The sequence below is a fragment of the Ranitomeya variabilis genome, chromosome 1 (assembly GCF_051348905.1).
Source record: "Ranitomeya variabilis isolate aRanVar5 chromosome 1, aRanVar5.hap1, whole genome shotgun sequence".
Lineage (NCBI taxonomy): Eukaryota > Metazoa > Chordata > Amphibia > Anura > Dendrobatidae > Ranitomeya > Ranitomeya variabilis.
Window position 1 is genome coordinate 323,345,720 of NC_135232.1, and position 26,413 is coordinate 323,372,132.

At 43.5% G+C, this 26,413-nt stretch overlaps 1 protein-coding gene across 3 annotated transcripts in view; it reads right to left on the reverse strand.

Annotated features, from left to right (window-relative positions):
• Positions 1–26,413, reverse strand: part of NFATC4 (nuclear factor of activated T cells 4) — a 138,305-nt gene that overhangs the window by 110,506 nt on the left and 1,386 nt on the right. The gene's annotated exons all lie outside the window — the stretch shown is intronic.

A 26,413-nucleotide genomic window follows, 5' to 3' on the forward strand; every position in this document is an offset into this window, starting at 1 on the left:
GGGTCAAAAGCCAGACGAGAGCATAGTACCTAGGGATTAGACAAAGAGTAAACGGAAACAAGCCAAGGGGGTCAGATAACCAGAAGAGACAGGGCAGTACAAAGCAGGATACAGAGGCGAGAGTCAGGAGACGAACTGGGTCATACACAGCAAGGCACACAAGCACAGAGGCACAACAATTACGGAAGTAACCTGGGTCAGCAACCACTAGCCGAGTATACGCGAGTATCACCGACACCAAACCCAGGAACTGCCAAGATTTAAATAGCCGCCCCAGAATCAAAGAGTACTGAACTAAAGTTAACCCTTACCTGACCAGGAGGGAAGTGGAACCATTCTGTCCAGGGTCATGACAGTGCCCCCCTATCAACGGGGGGTCACCGGACCCCTGGTTTCCCAGGAACCGGGCATGAAAGGCGCGCACCAGACATAAGCATGAACCAACCAGGCAGGAACCCAGGATCGATCCTCAGGACCATACCCCTTCCAGTGCACAAGATACTGGAGGGAGCGTTGGACCAACTGGGAATCCACAAAGCGCTCAACCTCGTACTCCTCCTGACTATCCACCAACATTTGCGTCGGGGGACCCGATGGTGCTTCTTCCACAGCCCCTGATGGCTTCAGCAGGGCCCTGTGGAATACATTGGGGATCTTAAAAGATGCTGGAAGGCGCAAACCCCACTGGGCTAATCACCTCCGTGATCTCATAAGGGCCAATAAACATAGGACCCAATTTTGCCAAAGGAACCTTAAGCTTAATGTTTCTGCAACAGCCACACTTTATACCCAACCCAAAGGGTGGGTCCCACAGTTTGTCTATTGTCCGCAAAAAGCTTTAGCTTACTCTGAGCCTCCCCAATTCTTCTGGACCTCCCGCCATATCTTCCTCAACTGCTGTATGGCAATATCAGCCCCCGGGCAACCGGAGTCCAGATGAGAAAACTCCCCAAGTGTGGATTAAACTCATAATTACAATAGAAAGGGGAGGTACCTGTAGAGTGGTTAATGCAGTTGTTGAATGCAAATTCTGCTAATGGCAAAGCATAGGACCCGTCTCCTTGTCTGGACGTAGCAAGACAGTGCAAAATCTGTTCTAAGGACTGACTAGTCCGTTCGGTCTGACCATTGGTCTCCGGATGGTATGCAGACAAAAAGGACAACTCAACCCCCAACCTCTTAAAAAACGCCCTCCAAAATTTGGACACAAACTGCACACCACGATCAGGCACAACATTCAAGGGCACACCATGCAAACGAACCACATGTTGAACGAACAACTAGACAAGGTCTCGGCAGAAGGTAATGCCACTAAGGGCATAAAGTGTGCTTGCTTTGAAAACCTGTCCACCACCACCCAGATGACAGTATTACCCTTGGAGGGAGGAAGATTGGTGATAAAAATCCATGGACAAATGTGCCCATGGTCTATCAGGCACTGGCAAAGGCACCAATTCCCCAGCTGGCCGGTTATGAGAGCTCTTAGCGTGGGCGGAAACTACACAAGCAGATACAAATTTCCTCACATCAGAAGTAAGCGAGGCCCACCAAAAAAACCCTCGCGATGGCCCCACAAGTGGCCGAAATCCCCAGATGTCCACTCAGCGCCAAATCATCGAACTTCTGGAGGACGCTGAGTCAAAGCTGAACCAGAACAAACAATTTTCCCACTGGCTTGGACGGAGGAGCCTGAGACTGGGCTACCCAAATCTCCCATTCCAAACCTGCAAACACATTAGCCTCCATCACCTCAGGTTGAAGAATGGAGGATGGAGGCTCGGGAGGAGAAACTGGATCCAGACTGCGGGACAAGGCATCGGTCTTCACATTTTTAGGTCCCGGATGAAAGGTGATCGAGAACTGGAACCAGGAAAAAAAGTGACCATCTAGCTTGCCTAGGGGTCAACCTTTTAGCAGACTCATTATACGCTAGGTTCTTGTGATCAGTAACTATAGTAATGGGATGAACCGCCTCTCCAAGAAATGCCTCTATTCTTCAAAAGCCAACTTGATCGCAAGAAGTTCCCGATTAACCACATCATAATTTATTTCTGCTGGGGAGAACTTCTTGGAGAAGAAGACACATGGTCTCAGATTGGTGAGGTGGCAGGCCCTTGAGACAATACCTCCCCGACCCCCACCTCTGAGGCGTCAACCTCCACCACAAAAGGTTTTGATGGATCAGGTTGAACCAGAACCGGGCAGTCATAAAGCATTCTTTAAGATCGAGAAATGCCACTACCTCTGAGGCAGACTAATTCTTAACATCAGCCCCCTTCTGTGTCAAGTCGGCGAGGGGCTTGACCACCTGAGAGAACCCTTTAATAAACCTCCGATAGTTATTGGTGAATCCCAAAAATCACTGAAGGCCTTTCAGGTCCTGGGGCTGAATCCAATCTACAATGGACTGCACCTTTTTGGGATCCATAAGAAACCCCTCACTAGAGACAATGAACCCAAAGAAAGGCAGTTCTTGGACAAAAAAATTAGCATTTCTCTAGCTTAGCGAAAAGTTGGTTCTCCCTGAGTCTTTGGAGAGCCGCCTTAAGATGACCCATATGTGTATGCTTATCAAATGAATAAATCAGAATGTCATCTAAGTATATCACCACAAACCACCCAATAAAACCAGAGAACACATAATTGATGAAGTTTTGGAAAACAGCAGGGGCATTGGTTAGACCAAACGGCATAACTAAATTTTCAAACCGCCCCTCTGAGGTGAGAAACACAGTCTTCCACTCAACCCCCTCCCACACGCTGATGAGGTCACATGCCCCCCGCAAGTACAGTTTTGAAAATCATGTGGCCCCGGATAATTTGTTACACAAATCGGGAATGAGTGGGAGGGGATATGTGTTTCTTATAGTAATCTTGTTCAGTTCTCTAAAATCAAGGCATAGGCGGAGACCACTGTCTTTTTTTCACAAAAAAAAAGCCTGAAGCAACAGGAGACATGGAGGGATGGATATGCCCTTTTGCGGAGACTCTCGGACATGTACTCCTTCATGGCGATTTGCTCCGGACCAAACAAGTTAAATAATCGCGCTACAGGCAACTTAGCCCCAGGAACCAGGTCAATATCACAATCAAAAGGACGGTGTGGTGGTAACCCCTCGGCCTGACTTTCGGAGAACACGTCCTCGAAGTCCTTCAGGTACTCCGGAATACCCTTCAGGCGGATGGACGACACAGACACAGAATTCAGACATTTGTTTTCACAGTTAGATCCCCATATAAAAATCTCCCGGGCCTTCAAGTTAATGACTGGATTATGACATCCCGTGTACTCTGTCCTGAACCCAAACCACTGGTCCTTGTGTGGCCAAGACCTGAACCTGTACCTCTGGTCATTGTGTAACCAGGGCCTGATTTCTAAAACCACAGTGGCGGTACCTGAACTCTGAAGCTCAAGGTACCTGAACCTTGAAACCACTCTGGTGGTACGTAAACCTGCATCGGCAGTACCCGAACCTGTAACTGTTCCAGTGGTACTGAAACCTGAACTAGAGTCAGTCCTGGTTAACGTTCCAGTGTCTGTACTGTTGGACCCTGTTCCAGTAGCTAAATCTAGCCCTGTCTATGATGTCTCAGCATCCCTTCTGTTCGATGATCCAGAACCTGTGTAGTCTAAATGAAGTCTGAGTCCCATCCTACCAGTTACTCAGAGTCCAGTCCATGTCTGCAAACCAGTCCCCTGGGGTCATCAGCTGCAATCTCAGGGGCTACCTAGGAGTGGTACCTGGTGGCTACCTTCAGCTCAAGCCTGACTTTAACATTAGGAGAAGTCAATGTTATGGTAGAACAACACGGCACTCGTATTAGTGTATAGAGTAGGTGCTCAAGTAGAGTATCTAGCCCAAAGGATCCAAATCAGAAAAAACTTGGCACTCTGGTTATTATCATATACAGAAAAAAGTTTATTGATGTGCATCCATAAAGGCAAGTTGAACGTTTTCGGTCCACATCCGGACCTTTATCAGAACAAATATACTGGTGCAGGGAGAAACGTATATCCTGTCTCTATAGGTTCCAATAGTGATAGGGTAGCCTGGATGCAGCAGGGAGTCCTGTCCACGCCGGCGAGCGTGTAATGCGACAGAAGTCGTTGTGTGGATAGCGCTCATGGGAGCTCATGTGAAAACCATGTAGCCGCCTAGCTATGCCTCTCCTAGGTAAGCCCGGTCCCGTGGCACAGTAACATAGTAAAATAGTAACATAGTTTTTAAGGTTGAAGGAAGACTTTAAGTCCATCTAGTTCAACCCATATCCTAACTGCCATATTAGGAAAAAAAAATTCCTTCCCGACTCCACATAAGGCAATTAGATTAGTTCCCTGGATCAACGCACTATCAAGTAATCTAGTCTATATAACCTGTAACATTATATTTTTCAAGAAAGGCATCCAGTCCCTTCTTAAATTTTAGTGATGAATCACTAATTACAACATCATACGGCAGAGAGTTCCATAGTCTCACTGCTCTTACAGTAAAGAATCCGCATCTGTTATTATGATTAAACCTTCTTTCCTCCTAACATAGAGAATGTCCCCTTGTCCCCATCTCAGGTCTATCAGTAAAAAGATCATTACAAAGGTCTTTGTACTGTCCCTTCATGTATTTATACATTGTAATAAGATCACCCCTTAGCCTTCGTTTTTCCAAACTAAATAATCCCAAGTGTAATAACCTGTCTTGGTATTGCAGACCCCCCAGTACTCTAATAACCTTGGTCGCTCTGTCCCTGCTCTAGTTCAGCTATGTCTAAATGTGGCACCCCAGGAGTTTGGGTACCACAGTAGTGTTGCCTTCCTCTCGGGGAGTGTAGTGCTATGCCTGGAAACAAGAGGGATCTCTTTGGCAGGTAAATCACACACACAATACCTTCTGATTCCAGGCCAGGAGGGGGAGCTCAAAACCCTGTTTTAAGGCAGCTTCCCTGGATCAAGATCCTGGTTTGGAGGAGGAGCCAGTTTAGTCTGGGTCAGACAGTCTGGAGAGTAGACAGGAAAGGAGCAGAGGAGAGATTTCAGGGTTCAAGGAGGCTACAAGTGGGTCTCTGAGGAGTCAAAGCGCAGAAACTGGGTACCGGGAGCCCGAGGCTAGAGTGGAAATGTAGGACACCTAGCAGAACCGGAGGGCACAGAACTATACGTATACTGCCCAAATTAAGCCTGTGGTACAGCAGCACCCTGGAGCCTGGAGTCACCATGTAGAGACCACAGAAGGAACAGCTCAAGCTGCCTACCATACAGGTACCTGTCCCAGGACAGGGGAAAGAACCAGGACCCTGTTAGGACATTACAGACAGCAAGGGACTATAGCAAGCGCGCAGTGGAAGGCTCCCAACCTGACTTGCCAAGGGGATTCCACTTGTTTCCGGGCTGCCTGGACTCCTAATGTACCTGTTGCCGGTACCCTGGACTGTGGCCTGCCAACTACAGTAAACCAGGTAAAGACTTTGCAACTTGTGTCCTTTACTCATTGACTGGCAAACACCATCATCACCATACACTCTAGGACCCCTGGGGACCCCGCTTTACCTGTGGGAAGTGTCACCATCATTCCTGCAACAACATCCCCCAGAGGATCCCTTTAAAGCAGCGTCGGTTCCCCTATTGACCGAACACCACAGATGGCGTTATGACAGACTTATTCCCAATTCCCCTTTAAAGACCGTTCCCTTTTACAGTGAGTCCCAGGGCCACAGACCAAGTCACAGCCACCGTGACATCCCCTTTAATAGTTGACCGGACCCAGTACCAAGTACCCTGCCCTGGTGGGCGACTCGTATACACTGGAGACAAGAACTGTACACAGTATTCTAAGTGTGGTCACACAAGTGAATTGTATAAAGGTAAAATTTTGTTTGCCTCATGAGCATCTATGCCTCTTTTAATGCATCCCATTATTTTATTTGCCTTTGCAGCAGCTGCCTGACACTGGCCACTAAATGTGAGTTTGTCATCCACTCATACTCCCAGGTCTTTTTCATTGACGGTTTTGCCCAGTGTTTTTCAATTAAGCACATAATTATGCATTTTATTTCTTCTGCCCAAGTACATGACCTTACATTTATCCCAATTAAAGCTCATTTGCTATTTATCAGCCCAAGCTTCTAGTTTACATAAATCCTCCTGTAATATAAAATTGTCCGCCTCTGTATTGATTACTCTGCAGAGTTTAGTGTCATCTGCAAAAATTGGAATTCTACTCTGTATGCCCCTTACAAGGTCATTAATAAATATGTTAAAAAAAGCGGGCCTAATACTGACCCCTGTGGTACCCCACTGCTACCCGCGACCCAGTCCGAGTGTGTTCCATTAACCCCTTCACGACATGCCCCGTACTAGTACAGCGCATGTCGTGTCTCCCCCTTTTATGTGGGCTTCGGCGGTCAGCCCACATCAAAGTCGCGACATGTCAGCTGTTTTGTACAGCTGACATGTGCGCGCAATAACGGCGAGTGAAATCGCGATTCACCCACCGCTTTTAACCTGTTAAATGACAGCGGCATTTAACTACCACTTCCAGCCGCGCGGCCGGAAATGAGGGCATCGCCAACCCCCGACACATGATCGGGGGTCGGTGATGCAACAGGATGGTAACCATAGAGGTCCTTGAGACCTCTATGGTTACTGATGCCGGCCTGCTGTGAGCCCCACCCTGTGGTTGGCGCTCATAGCAAGCCTGCAATTCAGCTACATAGCAGCGATCTGATGATCGCTGCTATGTAGCTGAGTCGATCGAGTGGTGCCAGCTTCTAGCCTCCCATGGAGGCTATTGAAGCATGGCAAAAATTTTAAAAAAATGTTTTTAAAAATATTAAAAAAATAAAACAAATATGCAATTTTAAATCACCCCCCTTTATCTCCATCCAAAATAAAACAATAAAAAAAAAAAATCAAACCTACACATATTTGGTATCGCCGCGTTCACATGACCATAATGATGGAAAAATAAAAAAGTTATGGCTCTGGGAAGGAGGGGAGCGAAAAATGAAAACGCAAAAACGAAAAAGGGCCGCGGCGTGAAGGGGTTAATAACCACCCTTTGTTTCCTGTGGGTCCACGAACCATGTGCGCCACCTGCAAGCGTGACAGTTTCAACCTACATATGAAAAGGATGACCATGATCACTTTAGTATAATAGGTTCCTTATACACCTGACAATGATCCTACAAAAGCCCTGACTTTTTCAAGTATATTTAAAAGAAGTGATGTCTTGAAGTCAAATGGACATTGGGTGATCACTAGATAGAGATGATAGAATCTTTTAAAACTCAAAATTTGCAGACTTTGTTGAATTTTCACAAAAAATATGAATTGTGTTGAATTCATTTGCGCAAATCTAAATGCTGGAAAGCTTGTATATATACTTGTATATGCTCAGAAAAAAAGTGCTGGAGAGGAGGAGAGAATCCCTCTGGCCTATAAGAGAGAGTGAGAGTGAGACTGAGTGAGTGTGGAGAGGGACTTCAACACCTCATCCCCAAGTTCAGAACACACTGCAGAGACAAGCACCCTTTTTGCAAAATAGGGACATCATCATCAGTCCGCCCCTTCTCCAGTAATGCGCTTTAACTCCCAAAAGTCTAAACAGGGAAGCAGACCCCCATCTTTATTTTTGACAAAGAAAAACTCTGATGCTACAGGCGAAGATGACGGTATAATATGTCCCTTAACAAGATTCTCAGACCGGTCTCTCAGGACCTGACAGATTATATAGTCTGGTCTTGGGCAACTTTGCATCGGGAAGCGAGGTCATAGGACACTCATGTACATAATGGGGAGGCAATTCTTGCCCCCCCTTTAAAGAGACACCTCCTCAAAATCAGACAGAAAAGATGGAATGTTTTTAGTGGAGATATTAGAGATAACAGTACCTAGGCAATTATTCTTGCAAAAAGAATCCACTTAATTATGTCTCTAGTCTGCCAGTCCTTTACTGGTTTATGTATAGTCAACCAGGGAAGACCCAAGACAATAAGAGTATGGAGGCCTTACTTAAGATAACAAGAAAGGAGCCGCTTGTGAAGAGACCCTATCTGAAGGTTCACTTGATACGCTATTTGCATAAAGCTTCACTGACCAAGAAGTGTAGAGTCTATCGCAAATATGGGGATGGATTTCGCCAGCTTACCACAGGAGAGATAGTGGATCTGAACGAACTGAGCATCCACCATTTTGGATCTTGCCCCACTATTGAGTTGGACAGATATTGTCTCAGTCTCCGTACCTATAATCACATGTGCAGGTAGGATAAACTGAGACACATATGTGGAGGAGATATATATACCTAGGTTGTAATCCTCTACAGAACCTGGGGTCAGATATTTTCAGTTTCTGCTGTTTAGGCTGACAAACCCCAATAAAAATACCCTTTTTGCCGCAGTAAAAGCACACCCCCATCTTTGTGGCGAATCGCAAGAGACCCATAACGAGGAGAAGCTCCCCTATCTGCATAAGTTCTTCAGAGCACACTGGGAAAACTTCAGTCCTCGGAAGTACCACAGTCAGTGGGGTAACTACAGATCTATCTATACATATGGCAAGAGCAATGGAGGCTTCTAACTATGCTGGAGTTTCGGACAGCGCAAATACGTCTTTTAATCATTCAGACAGGCCCTGACAAAAAAAGGGCAGGGTCATTCCACTGGCTGTCAGTGGCCCATCTGAACAAAATTCCTCTGTTGGTTGGTCTCCCTGCTGGATCTTACATAGTTTAGATTCCACAAGAAAGACTTGGTCTGGGTTATCATAAACAAGGCCAAGAGCCACAAAAAATCCATCTACCGACTGGAATGACAATGAGTTGGATGGGAGTGAGAAGGCCCTGGATTTGGGGTTTCCTTTAAAGAGAGAAACAACAATCCCCACCCTCTGTGCCTCACTCCGAAATGACGGTGGACAAAGCCTGAAATAGAGATTACAGGCTTCCCGGAATGCAAAAAATGTATGCCCCCAAAAACCAGGAGCGCCACTTTAGGTTATGGTTAAGCTGCCTGGTGTGAAGAAAACTTAGACTGTAGGCCTTATAGCTCCCAAGACAAACCCTGCAGCTGTCTCACAAGGTTAGCGATGGGATCGATGTCAAGATCCAAAAATGTGGGATTTGTGAAAATGTCACGCTGTGAAGGTCTTCTGTAAGAAAGGGTGGCCCCCTAACTATATCTGTCCTGGGGTTACTCTTGAAGGTAGAGAGGCCCAAGTCTCTGATCTTGCTATGCTCCTGATGTGCCTTTTAGCTGTCCCCTCCCCCTCGGAGGAGGCCTGGTACAGATACGTTAGTGTATAAACACGCAATACAAAAAGCAACTGACATACAAAAACACTCATCAAGTGTAGGGAGGAATTTAGGCAAGGATAGGCATGTACTAATCAAATGGCAATAGAATAACGGAGAAAACATATACCCTAGAACAGCATACAACAATCTCCAGCAGCAAACTACGAATTCCAACGTCAGCACACCAACTCCAGCAAGCCAGGAAGTAAACTTTCACAGGAGGGGATGAAAAGGTCTGGCCAGGTTTTATAGAGATGAAATGAGCAGGTCAGGAGCAGCTGTGAGGTGGAGATGCATTGTCTCCAACCAGCATACAAAGAGCCATTAACATCTTCAGCACCAAAGGAAAAAAAGTAAATTTAATATGAGCAACAAAATACAGAGGCTGAATGGTAGACCTCTCTTTTCAAACTACCCATCTCTTTGTTCTCCTGGAGATAAGCCTCCAGCAGAAATGTCAGTTGGTGGCTTTGTCATAGGGAAAACAAATGCGCTCTGCTGAGAGTGCACTCCTGTGTATGGGAGAGTTGACAGAGTTGGCCGTCAGCTTAATTTCATTTTAGCCGACAGTCATCTGATCTGTTTGGCATACGCTAGTCTGCAAAAGAAAACCTATACCTTACACTTATGAATCTGACGACTTTTGAACACTAAGTTGTAATTGTGAAAATGATTGAATGTATATATAAATTAATCTGAAATACACTAAAAGGCCTGTGTGTGAGAGGAAAATACCTGAGAGCACAAGTGTTAGTGGGATTCGGTGTCTCAAAGCAGTGCAAGATAAATGAAGGGTGAGCTGTAAAATGATCTCGAGGAGAGGAGGCGGTTGGTTCCCTTTAAGCTGACGTTGAATGTTCATTGACCTTTATATCACGCAGAAATCTTTCCTCACAGACACTTCATGGCTCATGGGGTCCCTCCCCCTCAGCTCCATAAAGTTATCCAGAAGTTCATGGACATGTGTACCTAATTACACCCCCCCCAACCCAAACTACGCCAGCCGAAATCTCCGTCGCCACAGCAACGCTCGCCTGCCAAACCTCTGAGGGACTAACTTGTACCACATGTTGGAATATCTAAATAAGAATGATATTCTAAACAAGTAAAAGAAGGAGGGCGGAAAGATGAATAGCCAGAGTCATAAAGGGATGAAGGAAAAAGAGGAAAACAGAGGGGCTGGAACATTGAACCAGCCACATTAATAATGGCTTGACACGATAACACCCTGAATGGGGATACTATAAACAGATATAGAAATATTACAGGCAAAGGAATGTAGGAAAAGAATGGGATAATGAACCAACCTATTGTATAAACAGTAATGTATAACTACTTATATAGTGCCGACAAGTTCCACAGCTTTGTACATAAAAAGTATTCACTCCTATCTGTCCTAGGGGCGAGAAGAAAATAAATAACAAGAAAGTAACATAATGAGGGGTTGGATGGGTGCTGAGGAGCTGCAGAGGCTCAAACATGGCAAACTGTTTATGGTTAAAAAGGACAAGTAGGACACTATTAACCATTAACATTCCAACTCCAAAAGGGCCCTCTGTTGTTGAAATGCGAGTATGATCTTATTGGTATTAGAAGGAGAACTATGGATTTCCTAACTCTTTTACAGATAATGGTAAATCATGATCATATGCAAAGAAACACATGCACACATCTGAACAGGCTTCCAGAAAACAAAATAACATTCCATAGCATATTGAGAATCTGCCGAAAAAGCCTATACTCTACCAGTCATGATAAAGAGGGTCAAGTATATTGCCCTGTACATACAGAGAACTGTAATTATCATATTTAAATTTTGTAATTGTCCCGTTGGATTTTTACTAATCAAATGGACTCCATCAGCAAAAGGCAAATCAGCCATTGCTAAGGGTTTTTCCCAATGGACAACTCTGTTTCTACCTATCTTTGCTTTGTTTTAGGTGGTTCAACTCCAGTTTTAGGTTTTTCTAAAGTAAAACACAAAGATTTGAGATGTCTTACATCCTCCATGACAGCTGGATTAGTGTAGTATAGGCACTCTTGAAGATGAAGAATTGGGTGCTCAAGAAGGGTTCCACCCCATGCACATGATGAAGATAAGAGATACCTGGCACTCCAAATATTGTAATATTTTTTTTTCAGGCAATCCAGGAGGAAAGTCAATGATGCTTCAGCCCTATAACATGGACCTTCATCACACATGGATTGCAATGTGAGTAACAAGAGGTATCGGGTATGGTGTCTGCGCTATGAAATGGCGAACTGCTCAGCGCCCAGCTTTCTTTCGGATTGCCTGAATAAAAATCTCTTACGTTATTTGGTTACCAAGTATCTCTTTTCTTCTTCAGGTGGATTATTTCACTATTCACTTCTGTAGTTGGCATCCATAATCTGGCAACCTGAGTGCCTCTGGAATTTACTAGACCCCCTCAATGTTATGACATTGTGGCATGACTCACTTCATGATGTTGTGTGAGGCCTAATGACACTAGAGGTGCCCAAGATGTAGAAGGGAAGACTATCCTGCTCTAGAGGCTGTAGTTCTGGAATAGGACAGCACTGAAGGATTATGGGTTCCTCGTCGCTTCAGGTTTCATTCTTCTCAAATCCGTGGCAGTTAATGTGCATATTTTTTTCCTCACATGGTTTTGCAACCCTGTTGATTAATTGCAACACAACTTTTGATTGTTCTGTGATCATGCCCCCATATCTTAGCAATTTCAAGAGTGCTGCATCCCTGTGTAAGACTTATCAAGTCACTTAAATCTCTTTTTTGACCCATTTTGCCTGAGGAAATCAAAGTTGCCTAATAATTATTCTTACCTTGATAAAAGGATGTTGTATCCTTAGGACACACCTTCCCTAATTACATGATTATTACGAGTCACATTTTCTTCTTCAAACCAATAGGCATTCAAGTTTATACAGCTGGAAGTTAGAAAATCTGCATAAAATGATATGGTCAAAATATTCACTTGCCTAGTAATTGTGGACACAGTGTATATTTATTTTATGGAAATGTGGTCACTATATGGAGCTCTTTACTTTTAATCATTGGAATCTTCCCACTAATGAAACTGGATCTAGCTATAAACAATAGAGCAAGGCACACTGTTGAGATCTATGTAAAACTACTCTCCAAACTCAATTATTCTGTATTGTAGGCATCAACCAGCAGAATAGATAGTACGTAGATATTTAAAACCTAGAAAATTATGTTATGTTTGTGGTGCAGAACGTTAGTCATTTGACAGTCTGCATATAGGCCTTCTCTGTGGATGGGCACATTTGATGTTCCTTCAGGGAATGCATTTTGTTAGAACTAACACATTTTCTCCAAATTTAAGAATTTACTAGCCGGAGTAAAGTATTTACTGACATTTGGAACTAGATTCCCATTACGAAAGTCCACCACTGTCTATACTGGATGTATTGTGTATACACAAATGTGGCTATGGTGTTGTTGGAGCCACATATTGTCTACAGTCCTCCTGATCCTTTAAGACATCATATGCACCATCTTTTTCTTTCTTCAGTTGAGATATGTGACTGTAAATATTTTCATAGAAAGAGATGGATGACATTTTTTGTGGATGAGTAGACTGCACATTAGGCTATGGACTTATGAGACGAGGCACCTTGGGAGATTTACTGCTTAACAAGTTAGTTTGTAAAACTAGAAACAGACTCTTGGAGTGAAGTGTGCCTGTGACATTGCTGGATTGGCTGCGGTCAAAGATGTGGCCCTTTGGACCAAACATTTGGCCCTTGGACCATGCTTAAAGGGATGACAAGATGGCAGAAAAATCAGGTGCTGCCACAGGAGTGGGCTGATGGTGTGAAAGGCAACTGTGAAGGTGTCAGTCCAATCCCCAAATCTATAGCTTGAATAAAGATCTTCATATCTCTACTGCAACAATCTTTTTATGTCTGTTATAGCACCAGAATTTGGCTGTAGTTTGCTGTTGCAGTAAATAGTTTTATACGGGCCCATACACATTAGATAAAAGCAAAAAAACTCTGCAGGACCTGTTAGTTATCACAACTTAAGACTACATGAAGGTATGCATGTCTCAGACAAGGTGCATAGCCAAAAACATTTTTTGGGGATAGGAGGGAACATCTGAGAGATCTTGCCCCAAAGGGAGGAAGATTTGGAAACAAACGTAAATTTACATCCTCACCTCAGAGGGAGAAAAAAAACAAAAATAGCTTGGAGGTGATTAATCTCTCATCACATATGATCAGTCAAGCACAAGGAGAGGTCTTGGGTCTGAGGTTATTGTTTGCTCCAAATAATAAATTTTATTTTTTTACAGTAGTGAAGGACCTCCATCTCTTCTCCAGGAAGCTGATTCTTAAAAAACTCCACTCTAAACCACTTACTGAACTGGAATTGGATAGTGTGGCGGAGCAGGAAGCAAGAGGCATAATCTCTAAAAAGTCATTGGAAGCTCTGATTATGAAATTTCTGGTGGCCCCGACCTTCTACCTCCTCCCCAAGGTCCATAAAGATCCGGTTAATCCTCCGGGGCGTCCGATTGTCTCTGGCATAGGAGGACTATGTGACCCGGTCTGCAAATTTTTGGAACATTACCTGCGTCCACAGGTGGAGACGCTGTCCTCCTATGTCAGGGACACTACAGACGTCCTGAGACGGCTAGACAATTTACATCTTGAACCTGACATGTTGTTCGCTGATGTGGAATCATTGTACACTAGTATAAGACATGAGGATGGTCTGAGGGTGGTGCAATTTATTCTTGAGTCTAGTAACTTAGATGCGGACATGGGGGCTGTTATGATTTTCCCAATGGCAGGGAAATCAAAATAACAACGGACTAGCTCTCGGGTGATGGGAACTAAAGTGACCGTGACCTGAACCTGACACGACACTGGAAGTAGCCGGGGAGTGTTTCCTACGATGCCCTAGACACCACGCGCCAGCCGGAGATCTAACTACCCCTATCAGAGGAATATACAGGCCTGCCTTACCTCCAGAGATGAACCCCAAAAGGAGATAGCAGCCCCCCACAGATATTGACGGTGAGTCAAGAGGAAAAGACATACGTAGGATGAACAGCAGATTTAGCACAGTGAGGTCCGCTTACTAGATAGCAGAAGTACAGGAAAGAGTCACTTCACGGTCAACTTCAAAACACTACTCAAAAACACCATCCTGAAATTACTTTAAAACTCCAGTGACAACTCATGTCACTGGAGTGGCAATTTCAGTCCACGAGAGCTTCCAGCTACAGAGAGTCAATTGCAAATAGCTGGACAAAAATAGAATAAACTAGAAACAAAATTCAACTTAGCTGAACAGGATCTTGAGGCAGGAGAATGCAACAGAATGCTACTGATACATTGTTGGCCGGCATCAGACCAGCAGCCAAGCAGCCTTAAATAGGAAACTCCCCTAATGGGTGTCAACAGGTGATCAAGGATAGAAGAAGGCAAATAAGTGGCACTACCATAAAACACCACCGGGGGAGCCCACAAACAAAATTCACAACAGTACCCCCCCCTTAAGGAGGGGGCACCGAACCCTCACCAGAACCACCAGGGCGATCTGGATGAGCACTATGAAATGCACGAACCAAATCAGGAGCATGAACATCAGATGCTGTCACCCAAGAATTATCCTCCTGACCATAGCCTTTCCACTTAACCAGATACTGAAGTTTCCGTCTGGAAACACGGGAGTCCAAGATCTTTTCCACCACATACTCCAACTCACCCTCAACCAGCACAGGAGCAGGAGGATCAGCAGACGGAACAACCGGCACCTCATACCTCCGCAACAATGACCGATGAAAAACATTATGAATAGTAAAAGATGCTGGGAGGTCCAAACGAAAGGACACAGGATTGAGAACCTCCAGAATCCTATAAGGGCCGATAAACCGAGGCTTAAACTTAGGAGACGAGACCTTCATAGGAACAAATCGAGAAGACAACCAAACCAGGTCCCCAACACAAAGACGAGGACCGACACGCCGATGACGATTAGTGAACTGTTGAGTCTTCTCCTGGGACAACTTCAGATTGTCCACAACCTGTCCCCAAATCTGATGCATTCTATCAACCACAGCATCTACTCCAGGTCAATCCGAAGACTCCAATTGACCGGACGAAAAGCGAGGGTGAAACCCTGAATTACAAAAAAATGGAGAAACCAAAGTGGCAGAACTGGCCCGATTGTTAAGGGCAAACTCTGCCAATGGCAAAAAATCAAGCCAATCGTCCTGATCAGCGGACACAAAACACCTCAAGTAAGTCTCCAAGGTCTGATTAGTACGCTCAGTCTGGCCATTAGTCTGAGGATGGAATGCAGACGAAAAAGACAAGTCGATGCCCATCCTGGCACAGAACGCCCGCCAAAATCTAGACACAAACTGAGTACCCCTGTCAGACACTATATTCTCAGGAATACCATGCAAACGCACAACATTCTGAAAAAATAGAGGGACCAGCTCAGAGGAGGAGGGCAATTTGGGCAAAGGTACCAAGTGAACCATCTTGGAAAAACGGTCACACACCACCCAGATGACGGACATCCTACGAGAAACAGGAAGGTCAGAAATAAAGTCCATAGAGATGTGCGTCCAAGGCCTCTTAGGAATAGGCAAGGGCAACAACAACCCGCTGGCCCGGGAACAGCAGGGCTTAGCCCGAGCACAAACATCACAAGACTGCACAAAAATACGTACATCTCGAGACAAGGAAGGCCACCAGAAGGACCTAGACACCAGATCCCTGGTGCCAAAAATTCCAGGATGACCTGCCAACGCGGAAGAGTGAACCTCCGAAATAACTCTACTGGTCCAGTCATCAGGGACAAAAAGTCTACCAGGCGGACAGCGATCAGGCCTATCCACCTGAAACTCCTGCAAAGAGCACCGCAGGTCTGGGGAGACAGCTGACAATATCACCCCATCCTTCAGGATGCCAGTAGGTTCGGAATCACCAGGCGAGTCAGGCTCAAAACTCCTAGAGAGGGCATCCGCCCTCACATTCTTAGACCCAGGCAGATATGAAACCACAAAGTTAAATCGAGAGAAAAACAACGACCAGCGCGCCTGTCTAGGATTCAGACGCCTGGCTGACTCAAGATAAATTAGATTTTTGTGGTCAGTCAAGACCACCACCTGGTGTCTAGCACCCTCAAGCCAATGACGCCACTCCTCAAATGCCCACTTCATGGCCAAGAGCTCCCGATTTCCAACATCATAATTTCGCTCAGCGGGCGAAAACTTTCGAGAGAAAAACGCACATGGTCTCATCACTGAGCAGTCAGGACCTTTCTGCGACAAAACTGCACCTGCTCCGATCTCGGAAGCATCTACTTCAACCTGGAACGGGAGCGAAACATCAGGCTGGCGCAACACAGGAGCAGAAGAAAAGCGGCGCTTAAGCTCCCGAAAGGCCTCCACAGCCGCAGAGGACCAATTAGCAACATCAGCACCCTTCTTGGTCAAATCAGTCAAAGGTTTAGCAATGGCAGAAAAACCCGCTATGAATCGGCGATAGAAATTAGCAAATCCCAAGAATTTCTGAAGACTCTTTAGAGAAGTAGGTTGTACCCAATCACAAATAGCCTGAACCTTAACAGGGTCCATCTCCATAGATGAAGGGGAAAAAATATATCCCAAAAAGGAAATTCTCTGAACCCCAAAAATACACTTTGAGCCCTTCACAAATAGAGAATTAGCTCGTAAAACCTGAAAAACTCTCCTGACCTGTTGAACATGAGATTCCCAGTCCTCCGAAAAAATCAAAATATCATCCAAATACACAATCATAAATTTATCCAGATATTCACGGAAAATATCGTGCATAAAGGACTGAAAAACGGAAGGGGCATTCGCGAGACCGAAAGGCATTACCAAATACTCAAAATGGCCTTCAGGCGTATTAAATGCGGTCTTCCACTCATCCCCCTGCTTAATCCGCACCAAATTATACGCACCACGTAGATCGATCTTAGTGAACCACTTCGCCCCCTTTATGCGAGCAAAAAGATCAGTCAGTAAAGGTAACGGATACTGGTATTTAACTGTAATCTTATTCAGAAGTCGATAGTCGATACAAGGTCTCAATGAACCATCCTTTTTACCCACAAAGAAAAACCCTGCCCCCAGTGGAGACAAAGAGGGGCGAATATGACCCTTTTCCAAAGATTCTCTGATATACTCCCGCATAGCAGTATGTTCAGGTACAGACAAATTAAACAAGCGACCCTTAGGAAATTTACTACCGGGAATCAACTCAATAGCGCAGTCACACTCTCTGTGAGGAGGGAGAGAATCAGTTTTAGGCTCCTGAAAGACATCATAAAAATCTGACAGAAATGCTGGGATCTCAGAGGGAGTAGATGAAGAAATGGGAACCAAAGGTGCATCCCCATGAATCCCCTGACATCCACAGCTCAGCACAGACATTGATCTCCAGTCCAAGACTGGATTATGAATTTGTAACCATGGTAATCCAAGTACTAATACGTCATGTAGATTATATAACACAAGGAAACGAATAATCTCCTGATGGTCTGGGGACAGATGCATAGTCACTTGTGTCCAATATTGTGGTTTATTGCTAGCCAAAGGTGTAGAATCAATACCCTTTAAGGGAATAGAAACCTCCAGAGGCTCTAAATCAAACCCACAACGCTTGGCAAAGGACCAATCCATGAGACTCAGAGCGGCGCCAGAATCCACATAAGCATCCACAGTAACAGATGATAAAGTACAAATCAATGTCACGGACAAAAGAAATTTAGACTGCAAGGTACCCATAGAAAAAGATTTATCAACCTTTTTATCAACCTTCTTTATGCGTTTAGAGCATGCTGATATAACATGAGCTGGATCTCCACAATAGAAGCACAACCCATTTTTGCGCCTGTAATTCTGTCGTTCGCCTCTAGACAATACACTATCGCATTGCATATGCTCTGGTGCCTTTTCAGAGGTCACCGCCAAATGATGCACAGGTTTTTGCTCAGAAGATACCGCCATATGGTGCACAGGTTTTTGCTCAAAAGATTCCGCCATATGGTGCACAGATTTTTGCTCAGAAGATACCGCCATATGGTGCACAGATTTGCGCTCCCGTAAACGCCGATCAATCTGGATAGCCAATTTCATGGCATCATTCAGACCTGTAGGCACAGGGAACCCCACCATGACATCCTTCACGGCATCAGAGAGACCTTCTCTGAAATTAGCTGCTAGAGCGCACTCATTCCATTTAGTAAGCACCGACCATTTACGAAATTTTTGGCAGTATATCTCAGCTTCATCTTGCCCTTGAGAAAGAGCTATCAAGGCTTTCTCAGCCAAAATCTCTAAATTAGGTTCTTCATAAAGCAACCCCAAAGCCAGAAAAAACGCATCTACATTTAATAACGCAGGATCCCCTGGCGACAATGCAAATGCCCAACTTTGTGGGTCACCCCGCAATAGAGAAATAACAATTTTAACCTGTTGCGCAGGATCACCAGCAGAGTGAGATTTCAGAGACAAAAACAATTTACAATTCTCTCTGAAATTCAAAAAACGGGATCTGTCTCCGGTAAAAAATTCAGGCATAGGGATCTTAGGTTCAGACATTGGAGCACGTATAACAAAATCTTGTAAGTTCTGGACCTTTGTAGCCAGGTTATTCAGACCTGCAACCAAACTCTGTGGATCCATGATTCAAACAGGTGTAACCAAAGCCATTCAGAGATTAAGAGGAGAGGAAAAAAAAAGGCTGAAGACTGCAGTTTAAGCAAGGAGTACAAATAAGCACTAAGGTGCACTTTCCAAACACAGAAGGAAAAAAAACCTTTTCATATCCTTTCCTGCTTTAGTGCATAGTTTTAACACATGTGGGCCGGCCAAACTGTCATGATTTCCCCAATGGCAGGGAAATCAAAATAACAACGGACTAGCTCTCGGGTGATGGGAACTAAAGTGACCGTGACCTGAACCTGACACGACACTGGAAGTAGCCGGGGAGTGTTTCCTACGATGCCCTAGACACCACGCGCCAGCCGGAGATCTAACTACCCCTATCAGAGGAATATACAGGCCTGCCTTACCTCCAGAGATGAACCCCAAAAGGAGATAGCAGCCCCCCACAAATATTGACGGTGAGTCAAGAGGGAAAGACATACGTAGGATGAACAGCAGATTTAGCACAGTGAGGTCCGCTTACTAGATAGCAGAAGTACAGGAAAGAGTCACTTCACGGTCAACTTCAAAACACTACTCAAAAACACCATCCTGAAATTACTTTAAAACTCCAGTGACAACTCATGCCACTGGAGTGGCAATTCCAGTCCACGAGAGCTTCCAGCTACAGAGAGTCACATTGCAGATAGCTGGACAAAAATAGCATAAACTAGAAACAAAATTCAACTTAGCTGAACAGGATCTTGAGGCAGGAGAATGCAACAGAATGCTACTGATACATTGTTGGCCGGCATAGGACCAGCAGCCAAGCAGCCTTAAATAGGAAACTCCCCTAATGGGTGTCAACAGGTGATCAAGGATAGAAGAAGGCAAATAAGTGGCACTACCATAAAACACCACCGGGGGAGCCCACAAACAAAATTCACAACAGGGGGCCTGGTGTAAGAGTTGTTGGAGTTCATCCTAACACACAACTTTTTTACATTCAAGGATCGATTCTTTCTACAATGTAGGGGTACTGCGATGGGGCGGCGTGTGCGCCTTCGTTTGCTAACCTATTTTTGGGCTACTGGGAGAGGCATATTTTTCACAATGACGCACACATCGCCTCCCAGATCCTTGGATGGTATAGATATATAGACGACATCTTGTTTATTTGGCAGGGCTCTGTTAATGATCTTGAGAATGTTATGGTGGGATTGAACCACAATGACTCCAACATCAGGCTCACTCACTCCTTTCATTATGAGGAGATTCCCTTCCTGGACATCATAATCAGAAAACAAAATGATGGTGTGCTATACACTGATGTCTATAGGAAGGATACATCAGTAAATGCATTATTACATGAATCGTCAGCACATCTTGGCTCAACTATTAGGGCAGTAGCAACAGGCCAATTCCTCTGTATGAGGAGAATCTGTACCTCTGATACACTTTTTGAAAATCAAGCTATGGACTTTGGGGAGAGGTTTTTGAGTCGGGGTTATAGCAAAAAATGTATTAAACAGTGCTACCAGAGGGCTAAAAGAACTACTAGAAGTGAACTACTCCTACCCAAGACTAAAAAGTCAGTTGTCTCCGCTGTGAGATTCATATCTACCCATAACCAATAATGGGGTACAATCAGGGGATTCTCCAGAAACATTGGCCTGTATTGAAAACAGAACCAATTCTCTCCAAGATCATTCCAGCATCACCCCTTCTGACCGCAAGAAAAAGTAGGAATCTTAAGGATATTCTTGTAAGTAGCCATTATGTGGCTAGGTCACAGGATCCCTATAATGCAGGACCATAGAGAGGGGGTTGTTTCCTCTGTGGAGACTGCTTAGCGTGCAAAAATCTGACACGTGCGACAACATTCACACCAGCAGATGGAAAGAAGGAGTTCAAAATAAGGGACTATATATCATGTAGCACCACACATGTGGTATACTACGCGACATGCTCATGTGGACTAATATATATTGGTCTTACATAACTCAAACTTAGGGTTGGGACACATGAGCAAGTCAGGGATATTATGGCAGCAAGTAATGTGGAGGATGTAGGCCTACTGAAAACAATTCCCCAACATTTTAGGATGCATCATAAATGCAATCCGAACAAATTAAAAATCAGGGGAATTGATAGAATACTTCTGGGCATAAGGGGTGGAGATGCTAAACGTCTCCTGGCACAACGTGAGTGCCGATGGATCACAATATTGGGGACAATGACTCCTGCAGGCCTAAATGAACACCTTAATTTTGTGTAGTTTCTGTAATAAATATATATCTCTGTACTTGATTTTATTTATGTGTTGTCTTGTATATGTAGTCTTGTTTTTCTTTAGATTCTTTTTTATTTGTATTGATGTACTAATGAATACCTTTTCATATGACTGTAGATTGACCATAATGGATTTTGTCTTTCCAGCATCGCCTATATGGGCCTACAGATGATAACAGGACAAGCTATCAACGAGCACACGAACCCCCTGAGAAATATGTTATATGTGGGTTAATGATTATTATGGATTTATATTGAGTATATTCTCCCCGTGTTTGCGTGGGTTTCCTCCGGGTACTCCGGTTTCCTCCCACATTCCAAAAACATACTGATAGGGACTCTAGATTGTGAGCCCCATCGGGAATAGCGATGATAATGTGTGCAAACTGTAAAGCGCTGCAGTATATGTTAGCGCTATATAAAAATAAATATTATAATTATTATTATTATTATTATTATTGAGTATAGTAGGGTTTGAGTGTGTTGTATTGACTGTATTTGGCTGTCTAGATCTGCGCTCTCTGGCTCTGTCATCTATCCGTTTGGATGTGTGTTCCTGAGAGTGCATATCTAATATATGTTTGACAAAAAGTATTTTTATACACTTTTTCTGGGATTAGTATTTGACACAAAATTAATTTATATGATTTGTATAAATTTATTCTTTTACATTTAATAATGGGGAACTAATGTAGGCTATAGTCACGTCTGTGTATGTATCTTTTAAATTTATGTATATGTAACTGGATCTGGTAATATGAGAAAGATAATAATTTATCTTCACTTATAATGATATCACGTGTAGGTACACAATGGCACTGTAATAGATCCACATGGCTCTTAAAATAATTTTTTGTACATTTTCTTTCAGCATTGCACTGTCACTTTATGATATTGTAGCACTTTAAATGTTTGTATAGATCTTTGTATCCTTACTAAACCCCGGAGGTGTTAGCACACATGGGCACAGCCAAAATGTAATATATATATGGATAGATGCAAGGTAGAACTCCTTGCCATTCTTACCCATATTAAAGATGGTGGCGGCGTTATCTGTCCGCATGCCGAGTATGCACTGCCGAGGGTGTGTCTCTGATGGTCTAGCGATACAAGTGCAGTCTGGGCTGTGACGTCATAGGGGGAGCTTCCCTGCCCAGCTGTACTTGCGGTGAGGCTGGACGTGATGCATCGGCCTCGGCAAGTCATACGATGCATGCGCCAACAGGATAATTGACAGGCATTATGCCCGATATATAAACAGGAGCAATGCATAAGTAGATACGGCCCCCCGAGGAAACCCCCACAAAACGTGCGTCGGGACTGTCTGCACCTGACCCCGTGTGGAGACTATGGGTAAGAACACTGAAATGTAATGTTATGGCAGCATATCATTTTATGGTGAATGTTGTGCAGTGATATACTGGCTTTCTAGCATATATGTCACTATGTGTGAGATTGTAGCTGAATAGCTAGTATATATCCATATACTTAGGGATTATTAAACAATGTATAGGGGCATTGAATGAACGATTAGATCAAGTTAAGCACTAGCACTTTACTTTTATTGCTGCTAACCTTATGGGTCCACCCATCCACCTTATTGATATATATAATATGTAAAAGGGATACATGCGCTTCACCAGTGTTCCACTTTATCCAGCTTTTGTCATTCATTATGTTTTGTAGTTATACATTGGCAGTTTTAAAGATGTGATAAATAAAATGTGTTACTGTTTTGGACAAATAGTCTCTCGTCTTTCCTTTTGGTGGTATTTTTTTGGGACTAGCCTGTGACTTGTGATTTTAGAGCTGCCGTCTGACTGTAATAAAACAGCCGTATGCTTTTTGCAGTGACCCCTTTGTATTGCAAAGTGCAGTCTGCTGTGCTTTCCTATACAGTTGAATAATTGTTATACAGACTAATACCAGCAATAAAGATGCCAAAATAACACTTTTTTGTCTTTGTCTGATGAATGAGGTCTATGTGATCATATACCGGAGTTTTTTTTTCCGGCATGCACTTTAAACATTATGCAGAGGCAAAGCCACCTCATAAAGCTGCATCAAAGAGCACAGTTTTGGCTAGCGGCACAATGATGCCACTAATTAGAGCTATTGATCAAGCAGGACCTCACTGCCCCATTGCTAATGGGAAACCTGGAGACTAGGGAATTGTGCTCTCTAGTAGACAAGATAGGAAAATCACTGTAAGGGCGTAGACAGACAGCCGTATTTCTCGTGTGAAGATCACATCACTGTGCACAGACTGGCCGGCACCTCTCCTGACCGGAGTGTGACAGCGTGAGCTATTTTTATACAGCTGTCACACTCAGGTTAGGAGAGCCTACGGTCAGTCCGAGGATTGCGTTGCGATCCTCGCAAGAGTTATACGGCCGTCTGCGTCCCAACACAACTAACAACGCAACAATGTACACAGATGTTACATTACACAGTACATGTAGACAGTTTTTCCTGGAGGGGCAGTTCCTAATGAACACTGTAGTGGTACTGTAAGTGAAGGACATGGCCTTATTTTTATTTGCCTGTGGAGGTCTAGCCCTAGCACTATAGGCAAGGAAGTGGAGTTAAGACATTTTTTTTATATTTTTCCATTTAATATTTCATACTAACCAAAAATGTTTTATATTTCTGCATGGGTTGCTCTATCCATACCCATGTCTACGGGAAAATCTCACAGTGAGGTGACCTGGTTCCCCATAGCAATTAGTCAGTATTCATCTATTAGGCTAGGGTCACACTACTGTATATTCAACCACCCGAGATAATCGGGCCCATTATGCTAAACACACTCTGATCAAGCTCTGATTAGAGTGTGATCTGATTCTCTTGGATAAGGAGGAGATGGAGAAAAAAAAAATCTCCATTCTGTCAGTCCATGGAAATCACACTACACTCAAATTTGATTCAAGGGCAGTTGGATGTTTCCCACGCCCTCATTGACTTGCATGGATCAAACTCGGGCACAATGTGATTTTTCTCCCTGGACCACCTTGGTCTGAAGAAAAAAAAAACTGGACATGTGCAAAGTCCAACAGATAGCACTCATCTGATTATTACTGTCGTGAGCACGAGCCCTTATAGCTGCCCCATGAGGTTAACTCCCCACAATGAGTTTTAGTGTGTTTTTTGACACTGTGTATTTTGCACAGCGCAAAAATGCAGCATCTCAATTCTATCAAAGTGGACGGGATTTATAGAACTCTAAGCCCACAGTTCTTTGTTTTTTTATATGCTGCATTATCTGACTTGTGTTTTTTGAAATCCACAAGATATTAATTTCTTTTGTGGGCATGCAATGTTTTATGTGCAAATTTTCCCCTAAGAATTGCATTAGATGCAGAAAGTCTGCAAGTAAAAAAAAAAAAGCATATGTGTTTAGTGCGTTTCCGTTACGGAGACACGCTAGAAACAAATGTGAGCCACACATGATTGTATCAATAAAGTTTTGTCAAAGCCAGATACCAGGAAGTATCAAAAACAAACCAGCTTTATTTAAAACATGTAGACTAGGAGCTCTCGTGGGTAAGGTCTTCTCTCCTCTTGTACCAGTTGGAGACTTGTATTGTTTAAGATTATTGTACTTGGGCAGCACGGTGGCTCAGTGGTTAGCACTGCAGCGCTGAGTACTGGGTTCAAATCCCACCATGGACAGAGAGTTTGTATGCTCTCCCCGTGTTTGCGTGGGTTTCCTCCGGGTTCTCCGGTTTCCTCCCACACTCCCAAGACATAATGATAGGGAATCTAGATTGTGAGCCCCATCGGGGACAGCAATGATAATGTGTGCAAACTGTGAAGCGCTGCGGAATATGTTGTCACTATATAAATAAAGAAATTATTATTATTATTACTTGTTTTTATTATGCATACTCCATTTCACATGTAAAGCGCCATGTTTTAAATAATAATAAAACATCAAAAAGACAAAAATTGAAGGGTCAACAATGCAATAAAAATCAAAACAAAACAAAACAAAAAACCCACCAAATACTCATTGTGGGAATATAGCCATACAAAGTAAAAGCTGAACTTCGATGCCTGCTTTGGACCCTAGTGACGTTTCTTCTTTGGCCTTGATCATAAAATGTACAGCAATTTATTATAATGATTTCTTGTAGTAACGACGAATGTGACTTTTACACATAGTTGATCTATTTCATTACCCGGTGGTCTCTAATACTATTTTATCTACTGTCTTTGTGTGAGACTCTGCTTCCTCAGACAGTAGACTACACATCCAGAAGGAAACAGACCTGTCTCAGGCCAGAGGTCATGTTATGCTAACTGGGTCATGGATGGAAACACCTGATCCTGGGCTCTATAGTCTTTATAGGGTCATATGTTATGTACTGAACTAGCATGCACAGATCACAGGTAAACTCCATTTCTCTACATTATAAAACATTCTTTTCATTGTGTAGTGGCAAGCATAAAGGCAACATAGGAGACTCATTAATGGGAACGCATACAATAATGCGAGAGGTAGCACTACAGAAGTCGGAAAATGTGCTTGATTTAGAAAAGCCGAGTTACAACTCTCAAAGAAGCCCTAATGGTAGCCAAAGACAGGCAACTCAGCTTTACCTGACACATAACAAAATCTATTCAGTACTTTTATGTTTAGTTACGGTAATTACAGTTTCAAAATATTTTTAGGACTGATTCTGTGGAAAATAACATCGCGGTGCCATAATCTACAATCACAGGTTTATTTTCTTTTACTTTTTTCAGCTTATGCCTATCTGATCAAGTTCTTATCTGATTTAGCAGAAGGGTGCGACTCATATTTTATCATATTTGCTGCCTAGCAAGCTACATCCTTTGTTTCCAACACATAGAGGAGACAATTTGGTTGGGTACCTGAATTAGATTTCTAGCTCAGGGTGTGTTTGACGTGATATTAATCATGATTTTCTGAAAAAATGAAAACAAGTAAAAAAAAAATTATATTGGAACCATATGCATTTACTATTAGGCTTATGTGTTTTGGCTGTCAAAAAATGTTGATTCTTTTCTATGCTAAGCATATACAGAGAGTAATATGTCGTAAAAGATCTATATTGATATCAATAGCCTCAGCTTCTCCTTTAGTTAGAGATACCATAGCTGACATCTTCCAGGCCTTTAATATTTTTCTGCCTTGTTTCCCATTGTCTT